The sequence below is a fragment of the Filicampus tigris genome, chromosome 13, assembly GCF_054856515.1.
Source record: "Filicampus tigris isolate MCC_2025a chromosome 13, RoL_Ftig_1.0, whole genome shotgun sequence".
Classification (NCBI taxonomy): Eukaryota; Metazoa; Chordata; class Actinopteri; order Syngnathiformes; family Syngnathidae; genus Filicampus; species Filicampus tigris.
Genome location: NC_141229.1, coordinates 21,876,659 through 21,898,455, shown reverse-complemented (window position 1 = coordinate 21,898,455; position 21,797 = coordinate 21,876,659). Strand labels below are relative to the sequence as shown.

Below are 21,797 nucleotides of genomic sequence, written 5' to 3'. Positions count from 1 at the left end.
ATACTTATTGCCCCCCGGCTTGGCGCCTGTACATTGGGGTTTACCCCGGTGGACGAGAGGGTAGCCTCCCTCCGCCTGAGGGTGGGGGGACGGGTCCTGACTGTTGTTTGTGCTTATGCACCAAACGGCAGCGCAGAGTACCCACCCTTTTTGGAGTCCTTGGAGGGTGTGCTGGAGGGCGCTCCACCTGGGGACTCCATCGTTCTGCTGGGGGACTTCAATGCTCACGTGGGCAATGACAGTGAGACCTAGAGAGGTGTGATTGGGAGGAACGGCCCCCCCGATCTGAACCCGAGCGGTGTTCGGTTACTGGACTTCTGTGCTCATCACGGATTGTCCATAACGAACACCATGTTCAAGCATAAGGGTGTCCATATGTGCACTTGGCACCAGGATACCCTAGGCCGCAGTTCGATGATCGACTTTGTAGTCGTATCATCAGACTTGCGGCCGCATGTTTTGGACACTCGGGTGAAGAGAGGGGCGGAGCTGTCAACTGATCACCATCTGGTGGTGAGTTGGCTCCGATGGTGGGGGAAGATGCCGGTCCGACCTGGCAGACCCAAACGTATTGTGAGGGTTTGCTGGGAACGTCTGGCAGAATCCCCTGTCAGAAGGAGTTTCAACTCCCACCTCCGGCAGAACTTTTCCCGCGTCCCGGGGGAGGCGGGGGACATCGAGTCCGAGTGGACCATGTTTCGTGCCTCCATTGTTGAGGCCGCCGATCGGAGCTGCGGCCGCAAGGTGGTCGGTGCCTGTCGTGGCGGCAATCCCCGAACCCGCTGGTGGACACCAGCGGTAAGGGATGCTGTCCAGCTGAAGAAGGAGTCCTATTGGGCCTTTTTGGCCTGCGGGACCCCGGAGGCAGCTGACGGGTACCGGCAGGCCAAGCGGAATGCGGCTCTGGCGGTTGCTGAGGCAAAAACCCGGGTGCGGGAGGAGTCCGGGGAGGCCATGGAAAATGACTTCCGGACGGCTTCGAGGAAATTCTGGTCCACCATCCGGCGTCTCAGGAGGGGGAAGCAGTGCACCATTAACACTGTTTATAGTGGAGATGGGGTGCTGCTGACCTCAACTCGGGACGTTGTGGGTCGGTGGGGAGAGTACTTCGAAGACCTCCTCAATTCCACCGACACGCCTTCCACTGAGGAAGCAGAGCCTGGAGACTCTGAGGTGGGCTCTCCTATCTCTGGGGTTGAAGTCACCGAGGTAGTCAAAAAGCTCCTCGGTGGCAAAGCCCCGGGGGTGGATGAGATCCGCCCGGAGTTCATAAAGGCTCTGGATGTTGAGGGGCTGTCATGGTTGACACGTCTCTTCAACATCGCGTGGACATCGGGGACAGTGCCTCTGGATTGGCAGACCGGGGTGGTGGTCCCCCTTTTTAAGAAGGGGGACCGGAGGGTGTGCTCCAATTACAGAGGGATCACACTCCTCAGCCTCCCCGGCAAGGTCTATTCAGGGGTGCTGGAGAGGAGGGTCCGTCGGAAGGTCGAATCCCGGATTCAGGAGGAGCAATGTGGTTTTCGTCCTGGCCGTGGAACAGTGGACCAGCTCTACACCCTCAGCAGGGTCCTCGAGGGTGCATGGGAGTTTGCCCAACCGGTCTACATGTGTTTTGTGGACTTGGAGAAGGCGTTCGACCGTGTCCCTCGGGGAGTTCTGTGGGGGGTGCTTCGGGAGTACGGGGTACCGAGCCCCCTGATAAGGGCTGTCCGGTCCCTGTACCACCGATGCCAGAGTTTGGTCCGAATTGCCGGCAGTAAGTCGGATTCGTTTCCTGTGGGGGTTGGACTCCGCCAAGGCTGCCCTTTGTCACCGATTCTGTTCATAACCTTTATGGACAGAATTTCTAGGCGCAGCCGAGGTGTCGAGGGGGTCCGGTTTGGTGGCCTCAGTATTGCATCTCTGCTTTTTGCAGATGATGTAGTACTGTTGGCTTCTTCAAGCCGCGATCTCCAACTCTCGCTGGAGCGGTTCGCAGCCGAGTGTGAAACGGTCGGAATGAAGATCAGCACCTCCAAATCTGAGACCATGGTCCTCAGTCGGAAAAGGGTGGCGTGCCCTCTCCAGGTCGGGGATGAGATTCTGCCCCAAGTGGAGGAGTTCAAGTATCTTGGGGTCTTGTTCACGAGTGAGGGTAAGATGGAACGGGAGATCGACAGGCGGATCGGTGCAGCGTCTGCTGTGATGCGGACCCTGTATCGGTCTGTCGTGGTGAAGAAGGAGCTTAGCCGAAAGGCGAAGCTCTCAATTTACCGGTCGATCTACGTTCCTACTCTCACCTATGGTCATGAGCTGTGGGTCATGACCGAAAGAACAAGATCTCGGATACAAGCGGCCGAAATGGGTTTCCTTCGCAGGGTGTCTGGGCTCTCCCTTAGAGATAGGGTGAGAAGTTCGGCCATCCGGGAGGGACTCAGAGTCGAGCCGCTGCTCCTCCGCGTCGAGAGGAGCCAGTTGAGGTGGCTCGGGCATCTGATTAGGATGCCTCCTGGACGCCTCCCTGGTGAGGTGTTCCGGGCATGTCCCACCGGCAGGAGACCCCGAGGACGACCCAGAACACGCTGGAGAGACTATGTCTCCCGGCTTGCCTGGGAACGCCTTGGGATCCTTCCGGAAGAGCTGGAGGATGTTGCTGGGGAGAGGGAAGTCTGGGCTTCCCTGCTGAAGCTGCTGCCTCCGCGACCCGACTTCGGATAAGCGGGAGATAATGGATGGATGGATGGACATATATATATATATATACATATATATATATATATATATATATATATATATATATATATACATATATATATATATATGTATATATAATGCTAAATATATGGGCCATTCTACTGAAATGGTTCAAATCAGAGTTGGAAAATGTGTGAAATTTGTATTTTATTTCAGTAAAACCTTTATTCTATTCATGTTGTACCAAGGAGCACAAATATAGTAAAAGTACAGTTAATTTTCAAATAGTATTTTCTAGCTTTTCTCAAATATCTTGCCTGTCCCTAAAATGTGTTACTACTGAAACACACAATTACAGAAGAATAAAAATAATTATACTAGCCGATTCATTTTTTTTCCATTCCCCCCTCTATAGAGTATTTTTATAAATTAATATACATGGTTTTGACATCAAAATCAATCGAAATGAATTTTTAACAGAATTTAGTATTAGTTTTTCCGAAATAAATCAAAATGTACATGCTATTTTTCATAGTAAAATGTAGAAAGTTGATCATTTTGACTTCAAAAGTCATCATTAATTAAAACAAACATACCCTTAAACAATCATTATCAAAAATTGTTGGTTGATAACTCAATACTTTTTATTTTTGTTAAAACATCAGTTTTTTCGGTAGTGACTGCAAAATTTCAGATGTGACCATATTGTTGCTGGTGTTGCAGTAATACTTTGTGTGAGGGTAGCATTGTAATCACTTAACTACTTTTCTATATGTGTATTATAACTAATGAAACATTATTTTTTCCATTTTCTAGTGCTTTGTGCTGTACTCAGGGTTGCGGAGGGTCGGAGTTGATCGCAGCTGACTTAGGGCAAAAGCAGGGTACACGCTGGACCGGTCACCTGTCCATCACAGGGCTCTTCATCATTGAAAAACTGTGGTTTCACCTACCAAATGAAAATTTAATTGGAATGACAAACATTTTTGTAATATACATTTCCCTGTATGTATGTTCCCTCTCTGTTTTTTTGAGAGACATGTGGTGGTCTTGTCTTTTGCTCCATGCTCTTCTGACTTTCCTTTGCTCCCTGCTGGATACGTCATTGGTAGACTTCAGCTTTCCTTCTTTCTTCTATCTCTTATTTTTTTCTCTTACCTTTATTAAATATTATTTGGATTTCACTGGGTCATTCTAACCCTTCGCCTGTACTCTGTCTCTGCTAGGCTTTTTGGCATTTTGGTGTTTTCTCTTTAAATTAAGATAAAATATGAAAAAGAATATTGTTAAAATCAGAAAGATCCATGCATGACATATGTATCTATGTATTATATTATTTAAAACTTATTTATTCAAAAAGAAACATCATATTGTCACTACCGAAACGCTTCGGTAGTGACCGTTTCGGTAGTGACGTTTTATGCTAGTTTTTGACAATACTCAACAATGCTAGGCACAACGTGGCTACCACAGACAGTTTTGAGCATGTGTACAGAGATAGAAAACAGTACATTTAGCATTAAAATCAAAAGTGCTCATTTTATTGCCAAAATGAGGTGTTTGGTAGTGACGGTCCTAAAAAACACATGCTGATTTTCAGACTTTGGAGGGCACATAACTTTGCGTTTCGGTTGTGACATGAAAAGTTGGGACAGGTTTTTTTACATAAAAACTTCTAATGTGAAAAAAATCTACAAAATCAATGTAAATCTTTCACAATACATTTAAAATCAACCAAAATGTTCTATTAAAGTAAAGTATTTTGTAAATTGGCAAAAATCTTCTACATTTTTTTTCATGAATTGCAATTCAGGAGTTAGACATTGGGACAGACACCTCCCAATAGGATGTGACATAGAAAAGATTACTTTTTATACATTCAGCTTAATACTATCTAAATTAATGCCTTGTGGTAAAATAGATCATAACAAGATATGACTAAATATGCAAGGTCTGAACACTTCATTGTTTTTTAAAATTTGATTTTCATTGTGGGACAGCAATTTCAACCAATTCGGTAGAATGGCTCATATACACAGAGGGAAGGAATTATATAACTAGCTTGCTCCCAGGTCTCCTGTTTGGGAACATTCTGGCTGTCCTGATAAAATCGCCATTGTATAAGTCCCAAAGTTGTGTGCCGACTTTGCTACATGAGATTGGCAATTATGCTGTAGCACTTAAAACGACATCATCCGACTTTGAATATTTCTTAGACGAGGAAGCAAGCTGTATTTTTCCCCAAAAACAAAGTACAACAGCTCTTTTCTTCTTTCACCGCTGCTTCTCTCGCTAGCCGTACGATGCATTCATAAACATCACAACTCAGCAAAACACAAATCCAACCACAACACAGACAACGTAATTCGTTACGATATGCTGTTGAACATTCAATGCCTGAAAAGTGTAAATAATTTAATAAAGATGTTAAAGTTACTGTATTTCATTATAAAAAGAGTTTTAATACAGTTAGCAATAATTGTAACTGTTATTGTATTTTTTTTCATCACAAAAAGGGTATATGTACTGTAGTGGCAACTTGTCTTTAACTTTAATACTTAGATGTGACATAGGCTGTTGCTGCTGAGTGTGTAAAGATTTCAGTGTCTTAATAATTTACAAAATTAAGAGATCTTTATTGTTAGTGTATTTCTTATTCTGGTGCAATTTTTTAAGAATGTCACCCGAATGGTTCGCTTTTATTTTTTGTTTATTTTTTTTTAAATGTACCATTTACTTGTCATCTTTTCAAAATAAACATTGGACCGAAAAATATACCGAACCAAAGTTTCCAAGAAACCGAACCGAACCGAAATGTGATTTAGCGTACCGTTACACCTCTAATATACACATATGTATATACTCACCTGGGTAGACGCCAACATACAGGCATGTATGCTGACATCTGAGCTGAACCTCTTTTTCAATAAATTCGATCAGATGCCTGCCCCCACTCAGTCTCTCCTGCTGCAGCCTCCACCTATTCCTCCTGCTGGGCGTGTCACCCCCTCCCCCCTTTTCTCCATAGTCTCCAGCTCCCAGCTACACCAGATAGCCACCACTCCCTCCTGCCCAGCCTTGGCCTTCACAACATCTCAGGTGAGGAACCAGTTGAAGAAGATGAAGGCGTGGAAGGCAGCGGGTCCAGATGGCATCAGCCCCCAGCTTCTCAAATCCTGCGCAGACCAGCTGTGTGGAATTGTCCAGCATATGTTCAACCTGAGCCTGAAGCTGGGCAGGGTCCCCCAGCTATGGAAAACATCCTGCCTGGTCCCGGTGCCAAAGACCCCCCACCCGAAGGAGGTCAACAGCTTCAGACCAGTGGCGCTGACGTCTCACCTGATGAAGACCCTGGAGAGACTGGTCCTTGTCCACCTGCGCCCCCTGGTGAGCTCCTCAATGGACCCACTCCAGTTCGCATATCAGCCTGGCATCAGTGTGGATGATGCCATCATCTACCTCCTCCACACTTCACTCTCCCACCTGGAGAAGGCGGGGAGCACTGTGAGGATCATTTTCTTTGATTTCTCCAGTGCTTTCAACACCATCCAGCCCACCCTACTGGGAGACAAGCTGGAGGGTGGCCCACCACCTCACCACATGGATCCAGGACTACCTCACAAACCGGCCACAGTATGTGAGGACACAGGACTGTGTGTCTGACGTGCTCCTCTGTAGCACGGGGGCCCCACAGGGAACTGTCTTGGCTCCCTTCCTGTTGACCCTCTACACCTCGGACTTCAACTACAACACCCCTAGCTGTCACCTGCAGAAGTTCTCTGACGACTCTGCGATTGTTGGCCTCATCACAGGCGAAGATGATCGGGAGTACAGAGAACTTACTCAGGGTTTTGTGGACTGGTGCCAGCAGAACCGCCTCCTGATCAATGCGGGGAAATCCAAAGAAATGGTGGTGGATTTCGGTAGGCGCCAGCACTCTTCACCTGCCCCAGTGAATATCCGGGGAACAGATGTTGAGAGAGTCTCAACTTACAAGTAGCTGGGTGTTCATCTGAACAATAAACTGGACTGGTGCGACAACACAGACGCCCTCTATAGGAAGAGTCAGAGCAGACTCTTCCTACTCAGGAGACTGAGGTCTTTTGGGGTTCAGGGGACACTCCTCAGGAACTTTTATGACTCTGTGGTTGCATCGGTCATCTTCCAGGGAGTGGTCACCTGGGCAGGCGGCGTCTCGGCCCGGGACAAGAAGCAGCTGGACAAACTGGTCAGGAGGGCCGGCTCTGTCCTGGGCTGCTCCCTGGACTCTGTGGACTCGGTGGGGGACAGGAGGATGTTGGCCAAGCTGTCATCAATGCTGGACAACCCGGACCACCCCCTCCAGGGCACCCTAACAGCACTCCACAGCTCCTTCAGTGACAGACTGTTACACCCTCGCTGTGCAAAGGAGAGATTCCGCCGTTCCTTCTTGCCTGCTGCTGTCAGACTCTTTAACAAGAACATTGTGTAGTCTCCACAAACTGGCGGACATTAGTGCAATTGTGCAGTCCTGCATCTGAGCTCATATTGTGCAATACCTAATATTCCCCACTACTGTAATACCGTGCAATACTCAACATTCCCCACTACTGTTAGTCTAGTTTTATTTTTATCCAATGCTGTTCCTTACATTTCACTACAGCACTGCAGCACTGTCACTTACTTAGAGTATTTTTCCTCTGTACTATGTACAGGCCAAAATGAGTGTTCCTCATGCTTTTTATGTAGATGTATGTTGGTGTGAATATACATGTTTATATACACATGTTACTGCGTATATTTACATAGGTTTGATCCTGAATGTTTGCCGTCAATGTTATACATTAATGGTCACATTATGCCGCCGCCCCTGTGTGACCTATATCTTTGCTGCTGTAACAATGAAAATTTCCCCACTGTGGGATCAATAAAGGCATTCTTATCTTATCTGCTCATCATCTCTCACTTTGGCCAACTCCAGAGTCCCCTCTCAAGAGGACTGATACCACAGCCCAAGTAGTGTGTGGAGGCAAGCCTGACATTTATCTAGTCGTAGCATATCAACCTTGCACGTCAGCTTGGGCTCCTTGCCTGCTTGAGAGGTGACATTCCCCATCCCTAGAACCACCTCCTGTAGCCGTGGATCGGCCAAAGTCCGTGCCTTCGGCTGCGACCCAGCTCTTTTTGCACCTGACCCCCTTGGCCCCTCCCACAGGTGCTGAGCCCACAGGATGGGAGGAACCCACGTTACCTCTTTGGGCTGTGCCCAGCCGGGCCATTTGGGTGCAGGCCCAGCAACCAAGCACTCACCGATGAGCCCCACTTCCAGGCCTGGCTCCATTAGGCGAGGCAAAACAGTATCAAATGTGTTTGTCGTCATAGGGGGTCTTTGATCTGTGCTTTGTGCTTTGTTTGACCTTGGTGACACTGCCTGAGTCAAAAATCTCCAGACAACTTAGCTCCTAGGATCATTGGCAAACACAAACCCCTCCACCATGATAAGGTGATTGTTTAGGGAGGGTTTTCAATGGAAGAGTGATATTTTGATACACATGTATTGTTATACTGCAGTTAAATGATGAGAGAGAGAGTCGATAGGCAGACAGTCAGAGGACTATAATCTATAAAATTCTGATGGTGAAAGGTAATAATTGCTTCAAGGCACCCAGATGACTGTTATTGTACGGGGTATCGTTACATAGTTCTTTAAATTAGAACCAGATGACCAACAACAATAGAGCACAGAGGCAAATGAGTCATGCCTTAAAAAAACAAACAGGTGTGATTCGATAAAATGTACTTAAATACAAACGGCAGCTGAACAGCGACTTGAGCCTTGCAGGCAGGTTAAGTCTTAATTTTAGACAAACAGTGCTGTTTCACTTAATGAGTCATTTAACTGCAATGTTTCTCTTGTAAAACACAATGGGTTTTGGTGGACAAGGCACAAAAGCAACAAGACAAGTGTTCATGATGTCACGTTTTTTTAAAAGCAAATAAACAATTGCTCTGTTTCATTATCTGAGACAGCTTTGGTCTTGGATATATAATTATGGTGGAAACATGTTTAAACCATTAGTTTTTAGTGAAAAACTGCACAGCTGGCATATCCCCTAGGCTCAAAGTTGTGTGTTTTAAGTATTCTAAGTCATGCATTGATTTAGTTTCCTGCGTATGATTTGTAGAGCCTTGATATGAGGAAAGAGGCCTGATTCTCTTCAATGGAACAAGTATTGATATACTTACCTGTTTGCAAGGCTCGAAATAACCTTTATTTTTTCAAGAACGATTTTGCTATTCAAAAACTCCATTTGAGGGACAAATTTGGAATTTTAAGGAGCACCCCCCCCCCACAAAAACAAAAAACAATTGGTCTCCTATTTTATATAATCAACAGATATTATTTGTTAAATCCACACTGTGCGTATCGGCAACCTGTATTTTATTGTGTAGAAACATTTTCAGCGTGTCAATTTGAAACAAATATAAATTTACTCTTTACTGCCGCTTCTATTCTTTTTCTGCTCCCTTTTCCCAGGCTTGGGAATTAGGTGATGATAACCGAATTGGAGGTTGCTGTTTCGATCCATATGAGGATGACCATATCCTCGGAGGCGCTGTTAGGGAGATTTCTACATTGACGACCACTGGGCCCCTGCTCACTTCATCGATGTCATCTTCCTGCAGCACTTCATTTGATTAACTTTCACATCACTTTAACAAACACTGTATAGTACTATAATGTGTGTTCAATGTTGCCCACTCGGCATCCATTGCAGCCTGACCATCCTGGAAGGGGGATTCCCCCATCCTTCTCAAGGTTTCTCACTTTTCCCCTGATGGGGTTTTTTGAGTTTTTCCTCTCCCTCTTGTGGGTTGAAATATGTTGTGTATATGATCTGGTGCATATGTGAAGCCCTATGAGACTTTCCTGTGATTAAGGGATATATAAATACATTTGACTTGACTTGACTTGAGTTTAATGACTTTATGTACCTTGAGAAATAGGGGAATCTTCTCAAATTCCCACCTTTTAGTTTTTGATAAACAATATTAAAAATCATTTGAAATTTAAATTGGAGACTTGAGACATTTAAACTAAAGAGATTTGTAGTCACCTATCTGCACCTATTTCTCAAATGTCCAATGCGTTCATCAGAACAGACATTTTACAGCGGTGTGACACATGCAGATCGATATAAACATCACGTGATTTATCAAGATGGACTTCATTTATGTATTCATCACAGTAGTCACGAGGGTTTTAACAGTTTTACTAAAAAATTGTTAAAAATACCTTGAAAAAAGTTCTCTACTCAGCAAAGCACTGGTGGGTCGCCACTGTTTACAAGCACGTAAACGAGTCACTATGCATTTACGTCAAGACAGCATGTTCAGCCATACACTGAGAGAGAGAAAGAGAGAGAGAGAACGAGAGAGCAAGCACACGCCGGTCGCAACAAGTTAGCGTTCACTGAGTATAATTCTGTAACATTTGGCTGCTGTGATTTGTCATGTAAAGGCGGGCCCAGTCGCAGTTTTGTGTTTCAATAGCGTTGTTTGAGGGTCACTATACACAAATTACATCGCAAACAGCGATGCGAAACCGCTTATTTCAAGCCTTGTTTTTGTATTATTTTCGTCCTGCAATGCCCAACTTAATGATAACATTTTTAAATATTGGAATCTTTCTGCAAGAAGGAGCAAAAGAAATGGAGAAAATCTGAAAAATTAAATGTTAGTTCCGACAAAGCAAACTGATTGCAAGACACTTTCCATTAAGTGATGAAATACAGTACAACAGCCCTGGGAGTTTCTTTACTGTACTGTATTTTATGGACCAATAGGTGCACCGGGTCATTAGGCGCATCATCATTGTGAAGCATTGTGTCATGTGTCATCTTCCAAACCGCTTATCCTATACAGGGTCGCGGAGAGGTGCTGGAGCCTATCCCAGCCGTCAACGGGCGAAGGCAGACTACACCCCAAACTGGTCGCCAGTCAGTCGCAGGGCACACATAGACACCGCCACTGAGCGGGAATCGATCCCACGCTGCCCGCACACAACTCAGGCGTGTGTACCACTACACTATCAGTGACCCTGTGAAGCATTGTATGTTAAATAATTTATACTGTGTTTATGTAATAGATTTAACACTAGTATGTTTGATTCAGATCAGATATGAATTATTGGGGGGGGGGGGGGGTCAGCGACGCTGTCGCTGGTGCCACTTCTCATGGGCATTGAGTCCGATCCTTGAGCCGCATACACGTTCGCAGATGGAGCAGGGGAAGCTGGATGATAGGGGGGTACCAGCTGCCCGCCGGTGTCGTTGTATGCGCCTCTTGGTTTGTCGGTCTTGGTTTGCTTTGTGGGTTTGGGAAACTACAGTGGCACAAGTGATCTGCCAGGCTGTTCTGTCGAGTGTCAGAGTTTCGAGCTGATGTTGGCTTGCTTTAGGACGTCCTTGGTGTAGTCCTTAAATCGACGCTTTTGCCCCCCAGCAGAGCGCTTTGCTCCTCTCAGTTGGCCGTAGAGGACTTAGCGGGGCAGGCGGTGGTCAGGCATGCAAATGGTGTGTCCAATCCACCGAAGATGTCTTTTTGCCATGGCTGCTTCAATGCAGATGGAATTGGTGCTGCTGAGGATGTCAGTATGGGGGACTCTATCTTCCCAGGACAGGCCAAGAATCTTCTGCAGGCAGCGGATGTGGAAGGCCTCCAGGTTGGTGATGTGCCAGCGGTATGGGGGCCATGACTCTGCCCCATAGAGGAAAGTGGAGAGACACACTGCATTGTATACGGCAATCTTGGTGCTGACTTTCAGGTTTCGGTTTTCAAATACCCTGCTGCGGAGGCGACCAAAGGATGATGAGGCTTTATTAATTCGGATGTGCAGTTCGGTGTCAAGGGAGCAGCATGAGGACAAAGTGGAGCCAAGGTAGGTGAAGTTGTTCACTGTGTTTAGTGGAATTTATATGGAATTTATACAACTACATGATCTAAGACAGCGCAGTCATCAGCATACTGAAGCTCACAGATATGGCAAGTCTTTGTCTTTGTGTGGGCCTGGAGCCGTCTGATGTTGAAGAGGCTTCCATCCAGGCGGTACTCCACCTGGACACCATCTTCATGTCCCGTGCCGCGGCGGAAGAGGCACGTGATGGCAGAGAGGAGGATGTTAAAGAGCATTGGAGCCAAGACACAGCCCTGCTTCATCCCAGTGTTCAAGAGCTCTGACTGGAGTTCTCCCGTGAGCACTCTGGCTTGCGTCCCATCATGCAGCTGCTGAAGGATGCAGGGAAACTTGGGTGGTACGCCAAGTTTGGAGAGGTGTTTCCAGAGCAACTCAAGGTTGATGGTGTCGAAGGTTTTGCTGCGGTCAATGAAGGCTATGTGGAGGTCCTTATGATGTTCTCTGCTCTTCTCCATTAGCTGACTTAAGACAAAATCATGTCTGTGGTGGATCTAGTCTTCCGGAAGCCACATTGATTTTCCGGAAGCACAGCTTCCGAGATGTGCTCAACTAGCCTGCTGAGCATGATTTTTGCTAAAACCTTTCCTGCGACGGAGAGGACAGAGATTCCTCTACTTTTCCCACAAGCTGCTCTGTCCCCCTTCACAAGCCTAGTGTGGAGGCCCCCGGTTACCTAGACCTAAGGAGACCCTGCGATGACGCCCCCCGCGGGAAGGGCAGCCAAAAACGTGGAGGTCGCCCATGAGGAAACACAGGAGCTAAAAGCTAACAACAACAGAAAACAACAAAAGTAAAAGACGAAACAGTAATATAATCTAAGAACTAAAATATGTATGATAAAATATGATAAAGTAAAAATAATTCCCAGTAAAAAGAAAAAAAAGAAAATAAATAATAATAACAAATTACTTAAATTATTTAAAAGTCAAACTAAAAAGGTAGGTCTTGAGCTTCCTCTTAAAAATATCAACATTCTCTACGGACCTGACGTAATCTGGCAGGCTATTCCAAAATTGAGGACCAAAATGGCTGAATGCAGCCTCGCCGTGGGTTTTGGTCCTCACCCTAGGAATAATTAAAAGGCCGGCACCAGAGGACCTCAGGATCCGCGAGGGTTGGTATGGTAAAATCAAATCAGACAAATAAGATGGCCCAAGACCATTAACTCATTTATAAACTAATAAAAGTACCTTAAAATCGATCCTGAAACAGATGGGTAGCCAATGCAGTGATTTTAAAACTGGTGTAATATGCTCCCGTCCTCTCGTTCTCGTCAGCACCCGAGCGGCTGAATTGTGGAGTAGTAGTAAAGAAGAGATACTCTTTTTGGGGAGGCCAGAGAGCAGGGTATTACAATAATCTAAACGACAGGAAATAAAAGCACGCATCAGCACTTCCGTGTTAGCCTGAGAGAGAAACGGGCGGACTCTGGCGATATTCTTAAGGTGACAGAAACCTATCTTAGTTACATCTTTAATATGAGGAATAAAACTGAGCTCAGAGTCAAAGATGACGCCCGGGTTCTTCACACATTCTGAGGGTTTAAAATCTTGTAGTTTTGGTAAAGGTTTCTCTCTCTGACCTTCAGGGCTGATGACAAAAACCTCAGTTTTGTCCTGATCAAGCTGTAGGAAATTCTCTGCCATCCATGACTTAATATCTGAAATGGAATTTAAAAGGATATCAATGGGTCCAGTCATCAGGAGACACGGCAATATACAGCTGTGTGTCATCATCATAGCTGTGGAAGCTGACGCCGTGTCCCCTTGATGACATCCCCAAGGGGAAACATATACCGTATTTTCCGGACTATAAGTCACTGTTTTTTTTCAAAGTTTGGCCGAGGGTGCGATTTATACTCTGGAGCGATTTATGTGTGAGATTATTGGCACATTATATTGTATCTCTTTCCTTTTCAACGTCAGCAAACAATACACCAAACAACCACAGGAGGGCGTTCTAAGGCTGCATATAAACCTGCATTACATATTGACTTTACAACAGACAGAATAACATGTATAGTGTATATTAATTCACATCTTATTGTAACCCACATAAACAAACAAAGATAAATCCTAAATAAAAGCTATTAAAATGCATGAATAACTTAAACGGTTAAAATCTAACATTTTTGACAAATAAGTAATTAAAATAGTATAGACATTTTGACTGTCTATCAACATACATCCATACAAAATAGTGTACTGTTGCTTTAAGACACTGGCTGGGGTCAGCCACGCGTACGGAGTTGAGAGCAGGGAAGAGAACAAAGAGATAATTACGACCGAATATATAAATACTTTTGGAGACTTGGAAACATTCTGCATGGTCGGGGATAAATAAAAGACTTATTTAATCGATCTACAACCGTTTTGGTGAGTTTAAAGTTATGTTACCATAACTTTCTTGTATGCTATGTGGGAATGTTAGCTAAATGTTACCATCGTAGCTCGGTGGAGATGATGTGTACTAAGAGCACAATTAATTTTCTCCAAAAATGCGACTTATACTCCAGTGCGACTTATATATGTTTTTTTATTCTTAATTATGCATTTTATAGCTGGTGCGACTTGTACTCCGGAGCGACTTATAGTCCGGAAAATACAGTAAAGCTTCAATAGTATTGGGCCTAAAATTGAACCTTGGGGAACCCCCACATTTAATTTCATGGGTTCTGGAGGAACAAGTATCCATACTTACAAATAAAGATCGGTCTGTGAAATAGGAATAAAACCAGTTAAAAACAGTACCCAGAGATGCCCACTAGGTTTTTAAGTCTATTTAATAAAATTTGGTGATCTACTGTATCAAACACAGCTCTTAGATCCAGTAGCACCAAGACTGTGAGTTTTCTCACGTCTGCAGTGCACCTAATATCATTTAAAATCCTTAAAAGAGCAGTCTCTCTACTGTGGTTCATCCTAAAACCAGATTGATCCATCCATCCATCCATTATCTGTACCGCTTCTCCTCACAAGGGTCGCGGGGCGTGCTGGAGCCTATCCCAGCTGTCTTTGGGCAGTAGGCAGGGGACACCCTGAACTGGTTGCCAGCCAATCGCAGGGCACACAGAGACAAACATCCGCACTCACAATCACACCAAGGGGCAATTTAGAGTATCCAATCAACTTACCATGCATGTTTTTGGAATGTGGGAGGAAACCGGAGTGCCCGGAGAAAACCCACGCAGGCACGGGGAGAACATGCAAACTCCACACAGGGAGGCCGGAGCCGGGATCGAACCCACGACCTCTGAACTGTGAGGCGGACATGCTAACCAGTCGACCACCGTGCCGCCAACCAGATTGATATTTCTCTAAAATATTATTTGTCTTTAAAAATCATTTAACTGGAGGAACACCAGTTTTTCTAAAATCTTACTAAAAAATGGTAAGTTGGATGCAGGTCTGTAATTATTAAAAACACTGGGGTCAGAGTTCCTCTTCTTCAGAAGGGGCTTCGGAAGACGCGTGTCTGGAGAGAGCAATTGACTATATTTAAAATTTATTCCTCAAAGAATCCATAAAAAGTCTTAAAAAGAAATGTGGGAATTGGATCCAAAAGGCAGGTTGTTGGATTTACCAGGGGGAAAACTTACCTAATCGCTGTGGACTATCTTTCCAGGTTTGTTTCCTTTGCAGTTGGACCCGTCACTGCCAGACAGCGTCGCGCTCGCTCAAAAGGAAAGGGGGAAGAGGATGTCGGACATTTCAAACTACAATAAACGTCACAGAGCAAAACCTTTATGTAACTTGTCACCAGGAGAACAAGTGTGGGTGACAGATGCAAAAACATCAGGCACTGTTATCTGAAATCACACGACACCAAGATCTTACACAGTGGACTTAACACAGGGAACAGTGAGATGCAATCGCATGCATTTGATTCCTTTACATTCACCTTTGCATGAAAGGTTTAAAAAGAAGCAGAGTGAGTCAAATGTACCTTCAGAGCAGGTGAAACAAATACCAAGTGTACCTCCTGTTTCTCCTGTAAATACTGATGTTGTGAAAACTAAATCAGGAAGAGCCATTATCAAACCTATAAGTTTAGATCTGCAAAGAACAGATAAAACAATACTTTACATACACAGAATGTTCGTAACTGTAGTAGTAAGAGTTAATGTTTTGAGAAGAAATACAAGCTAAAATGTTTAATGTTGTAATTGGTAAAGCAAAGAGAAAGAAAAAAACGTTTAAGAGTCAATTAGGACCAGATACAAGTCTGAAACAAACAAAAAGTATTTGGTTTGTTTTTGAAAGGGAGATTTGGTGTAAACGAAATGACAGTACACTGAATTATCTTGTTGGTGATACAGTGGTACCTCTTACGAACGTCTCTTCATACCAAAATTTTCAAGTTACGAAACGCCTCAACAGGAAAATATTGCCTCTTGTTACGAAAGAAATTTCAGGATACAAAAGGTAAAAATACAGTATGCGTTGCTACTCGCAGCCCCAGAGTTTCCTGAACGCAACATACTCATGCTGCTCTGCCATTGGCTGGCCTAGCATCTTCTGGCAACCCATTGGCTAAGAGCGACCTCTACCATATGTGTCTATGGCTGTAGATAGATATATATGTGATAGATATGTCTATGCAGCGTCCTCATTCGCCCCTCGGGCCATGAGGTGTTCCGATAGTTTTTCGTGAATTAGAAACGAGGAAAAGAAAAAAGAAGAAAATTGTTTTTTTGGTCCATACAAACAAAGCAAGGGATAATAAGTATGAAAAAGGGATGCGTTTGGTTGATTTCGCCAAAGAATATGATCGTAATTTATCGACAGTCGCCACATTATTAAATCAGTTCTTTCTTCACTTCTGAGAGAGAATTTGAACCAAAGAGGGCAAAAAGCGGTAAGGACAGCAATTAAAAGGTAAACGACCATCATTTTTATTCTTTACTCTATCCTTTGTTTTTTACATTATGCACAAATCTAATTTATTTTGCAATCTAATTATAACATGTATTTGTTACATGTTTTGATGCATTTTTATGCGTTTTAAAACATTTATGTCTGAATATTGGGCGGCTTGGAATGGATTAGGGCATTTAAATGGAAAACGCATCTCTACTTACAAAATGTTCTACTTAAGAAATTTCTTCCAGAACCAATTAATTTCGTAATTAGAGGTACCACTGTACTGATCTTTGGTCACAGACCTGACGTGTGTATTGGACGTGCGCTGTTGCAAGGCAAGCAGTTTGAATGTCGAGAAAAAGTAAAAAGCTACCGACCAGTTGTTAAAATACGAACATAATAGGAGGGAATTCGAATTATACATGACTAACTAAAGAGCCGACATCCATCCATAAAGCACACTGGATTTTTGTCGCTGTCAATGTGGATTTTCGAGAAAACGGAAGGATTTTAAGTGTGTCGTATGGTCCGAAAAATATGGTACATGTACTCCTAATAGTTGTTTATTCATCCATCCATCCATCCATTATCTATACCGCTTATCCTCACAAGGGTCGCGTGCATGCTGGAGCCTATCCCAGCAGTCATCGGGCAGTAGGCGGGGTACACCCTGAACTGGTTGCCAGCCAATTGCAGGGCACACAGACAAACAAACATCAGCACTCACAATCACACCTAGGTGCAACTTAGAGTGATTTGTTTATTTATATTATCCATCCATTATCTATAACGCTTATCCTCACAAGGGTCGCGGGGAGTGCTGGAGCCTATCCCAGCAGTCTTCGGGCAGTAGGCGGGGGACACCCTGAATTGGTTGCCAGCCAATCGCAGGGCATTATTTATATTATATTATATTGTATTATATTTATTTATTTATTTATTACTTTTTGTCACCTTTAGTTTGGCCGTCATCAACGGTGGACTGCTAACATTTCTGTTGGTTGTTAAAATTTTGTAATTGAAAATTGGACATATATCCACAAAGAACATTTTATATCAAGTATGACTGGTCATCATGACGAAGTGATGGAGAGAAGCCCACAGATGTCACTTCAAACCTCCAGTTGCGTTCAAGTTAATTCAGCTGACCTCGACCAATTTTAGAAGAGCAGAAATGCGTTCAAGTTAATTCAGCTGACCTCGACCAATTTTAGAAGAGAAGAAATGAAGCTAATGCTGAAAGGCAAATAATATGGTCTTGGAACTAGTTTTATATTTGGCCAAATTTAAATAAGATAAACATTAACATTCAGCCATTGAGAAGATTAAGTTGTTGTTGTACCAGTGGTGTTACCAGGATGCCAGGTGTGGGTGGGCATTAGTCTTACCTGGGGGGGCAAAAAGTGCTACAATGCTCGTGTAGGTCAAAATCCAGCGTAGGGCTACTGCACCTTAAAACGTGTTTTGTTTTCTCCTTAATTGAGATAACTGTTGTTGTGATTTGGGCTAAACAAATAAAAGTTGATATGATTTTATTTGACTTAGAAGACATCCATACAATGTTTTTTTTATTTATTTTTTTTTATATTAACCCGTTGCCACCCAAGTCGTGCACCCAACTTCAAAGCATTCCTGAGCATGGTATAGATGGTTAGAAAACTGAGTTTCCGCAGATTCGAATGATACCAAACATTAGAAGATACAATCATATCTGCAGGCTCGGCGAGCATTTAAGTCAAAACAATGCTAACACACAAAAAATGCGCAACTCACCATTTCATCCTCAAATGTCCGACACAATTTCATAATCTATCATCAAGGGTCGACAAGGGTCCACTAAAAGTATTCCAGTAATGTAGTTAGTCCACAACAAGCCTGACATCCATAAAGCCACGTTATTAGCTGCTGCAACGGTTACAGGTTGCTATCAGATACATATACATATTACATATGTACATATTTTCCATTGTAGATTGAGTAACCTTCGATGGATTTAGACACACGAGCTTTCAAAACATAGGCTGGACCTTGGTTTGATTGATTGCTTACTTGATCCAATAAACTAATGTTTCCCATGTCAGAGTTCAACAACAGCCAATGAACATATTCCATGCGTAAATAGTACCACCCCTGCGTGGATGATTCGTCGGTTATGTTTGCAGTCACAACCAAACGTGCTAAATTGGTGATTGACGCATTCGACGGCCAATGAAATTCTTAAAAAAAAAACATGGAAACTGTTTTCAACAAAAACACCAGGCGAACACACACTTTCAAAGCCCAGCGATATCAGGGCTGTGCGTCAGAGCGCACATCATATCACGTCACCTTCTTTGATTTTTCTGGGTTTTTTTTATATCTGGATGTAGGATATGATAGTGCCAAGTCTTACTTTTCATTAGAACTCATGGTTGTTGAATCATTCCACAATAGCAGCCTTTTCCCCTACGTATGTGAACATGGTTGTAACATGATTGCAATGGGATTCAAATGGCACACTTTTGGTTCGCCTGGACCCCTTAGTAAAATTTGTGTAAAATGCTCATTTTCTGTCGTATTATTGTCAAATTTGAAATGGAATTGGAGGAGACTTTGAGCTGTAATCCTATTGTGTTACTTTAGCCCACCACCTAATACAAAATTTTCCAGGCAGATTTTTGGAGAAGAAAAATAATAGGTGGACATAAAATCCGCCTTCTCTTATGCATTCAAACGTCCATAATTCAGTGCCAGTTGCACTTAAAAAGATTCTCACAGTTGAGGAGAAAAATACAAAGCGTTATCTTCAAAAAGAGACCAAAACTATGCTGATAATCCAAATGGTTCAAGTACAGCTTCAGTTTTACTTTGGGTGCACCTTTTTAGGCATTCAGGTAAAAATACCAGGGGAGTGGCAAGGGGTTCTTTTAAGGTGAAAGAAGATGTAACAACATAAACAAAAGTTAAAACTTAGAACACAACTATAACTGAACATTCTGAACTACTGTCGGTGTCTGTAAGTTGTGCTTTGTCACATGCGCGATTCATTTGAAACCTGGAAGCCGAGGGGTGAACATCTCCCTGCCTCGAGGGGCTGCTCCGCAGGGGCCGGCTGACAGTGTGTGCTGTAGGACGAGGCAGAGTCCACGGCAGCATCCGCTGCCATACACAGTACTTATGCCGGCTTGATCACAAATGGAGATATAGAGAGTTCTTTGTACTGATGTTTACTGTGATCTTAGTTGCTTTTTACACCACAGGCACACCGTAGAACTGGTGAGACAAACAAAATGGTGTAAACTTAATAACTTAATAAACTGAGTTTCAGGAAATATATAGAAACATAAAATACAAATGAAACATACCTACCACTTTGGCCTGCTAGTGAACAAACGGGTACTTAGATAATTATTCCGCTTCTTAAACACACTTAAATCTCTTCTACCTGCACGATGCTGACTGTTGATCATCACTCTGCTGCGTGTTGCCTCAGATCTCCGCTAGCAGGAAACAGGAAGTGACCTAAATCTAGCCTTACAGTTAAACTTATAAATTAACCTCTTTAATTTATGTTACAAATGAAATATTATTAACAATATAGTCCTACAAATTTGCCCAAAGATAATAGGAAAATTAAAACAATGCACATGAAAAATAAGTTGCACACCATGTAAAACTCTCAATAAGAATAAGAGAACCAACCGCTCCTCGTGGCAAAACAAAAGTACAGTCCAACTTCAACAACTGTTACAGTACTATACGAATGGGGTACGCGGTGTCCAGACATCGGTGCCCATCAGAATTACATCCAGTTTTCTTTGGGTGGGCAGAGTGTGTCTGAGGGTGGGCCCTGCAGCCCCCGCCCCAAGTGGTAACGCCCCTGTTGGGTACAGTTTTGATAACCAAGTAAAGGGGTGGGAGTCAAACCTTTATTAAAATATTGGGAAAAAAAATCATTACAACCGTGGCTTCTCACATGCTGCTGGAACTGTGCACACTATTTTACAATATCATCGCACTGTGACAGCATTCCACCCTGTTAGGGACATATTCATATGTACTCCAAAGTTGTAAATATTTAACAAATATTAGTTTTTACAATGCCTTATCTGTCCCTTATTCCATTATATATATAGTTTTTCTTTTGGAAATAATAGTGAAATGAGAATTGTTAAGTTGAATGAGTGTTCAGTGTTTAGGGCCATCAAAAAATATTCACGAATTAAAAAAAAAAAAAAAGAAAATCACGTGTGATTGGAGGAATAATTTACTTCCACTTTCTTAAATTTTAGGGGCAAAATGCCACTTAGGGGCATTCTGGAGCCCTGCAACATTTACTTGAGCGGAACAACACTCGCTAATGTGTAACATTTGCGCGTGTGGGGAAAAAAAAAGTATGTTCTTAAGAAGGTTGATGGACCCCATTATTCAAATTGTCACCCCCACCCCAGATGGTGGTCACGGAATTTAAAAACCGTAGCTATGTTTATCCCACGGGCTACTGTATATGGATAATTTTGATGACTGCATGGGAGCGTGCTACAGCATCAGCATTGACCTCAGCCTTCGGGCTGGCTTAAAGTGTTATATCACTGAGTCAGTCAGCCATTTGTGGAGTCTAGTGGAGGATTCTGCTTTCATATCTCCTAATTATATTTTTAAATGTGCTGTTAAAGAGGTTAGAAGAGTTTGGAAAGACAGAATAGCACATCATCTTGTGATTTCACCTGAAAAATCAGCTCATCGTAAAAATATTCTGCAGCATTAAATCCAGACAATCTGCAAGCTTTACTGAACAAGGTCTGGTACAACAGTCAGTTGCACTATGGATACAGGGGCAAAGAGGGGAATCTCAAACTTGAGCCAGTCTCATTCATCCTCAAATGTGATGAGAAAGGTGCACAGTTTTTTACCATGACATTTAATGGGGAATCAAAAAAAATCTAAAGGCCACATGAAAGAGACAGAAAATCGGAGAGGATAAATGTTTGAAGAGTGAGGAAATGCCCTCTGCCTGGGAGCATTGTTCGAAAAAGACCTAGAGCAAAGATGGTAGCAGTTGCGACAGCTTGTGGTATATACTGTAGCTGGTCCCCTATGTGAGTTAACTCGGAATATGCACATCTTACACAGCCTGAGGTGCCACCACCTTCCAGAAACTCAGATAAGGAGGAACCCAAGGCCAGAGAGCTTATGGTAGGGAGTGGGCACAGGTGAGATGTCTTATCTGAAAACACCCAAAATATTTGAGTCTACTCTGAGAAGCTTGCTAAAAAAATTACTTGCGACCCTACTTGGAGAGCAGACACACACGCCAGCCACCA

General features: G+C 43.5%; 1 protein-coding gene and 1 long non-coding RNA gene across 3 annotated transcripts in view; one reads left to right on the top strand and one right to left on the bottom strand.

Moving 5' to 3' along the window:
* Positions 1–3,988, top strand: part of LOC147137951 (uncharacterized) — a 52,875-nt gene extending 48,887 nt beyond the window's left edge. For both annotated transcript variants that reach the window (XR_015089322.1, XR_015089321.1), the window contains exon 3: positions 3,493–3,988. This is a non-coding gene — a long non-coding RNA (uncharacterized LOC147137951). The remainder of the gene's footprint in view (positions 1–3,492) is intronic.
* LOC147137950 (zinc finger BED domain-containing protein 4-like) overlaps positions 1–19,974 on the bottom strand; it is a 59,194-nt gene extending 39,220 nt beyond the window's left edge. The window contains exons 1-4 of the mRNA XM_086049657.1: positions 19,839–19,974; positions 18,268–19,746; positions 15,231–15,347; positions 9,953–10,060 (exon numbers count right to left, since the gene is read on the bottom strand). The gene's annotated coding sequence lies outside the window, so the exon portion shown is untranslated. The remainder of the gene's footprint in view (positions 1–9,952; positions 10,061–15,230; positions 15,348–18,267; positions 19,747–19,838) is intronic.
* Between the last annotated feature and the right edge of the window lie 1,823 nt (positions 19,975–21,797).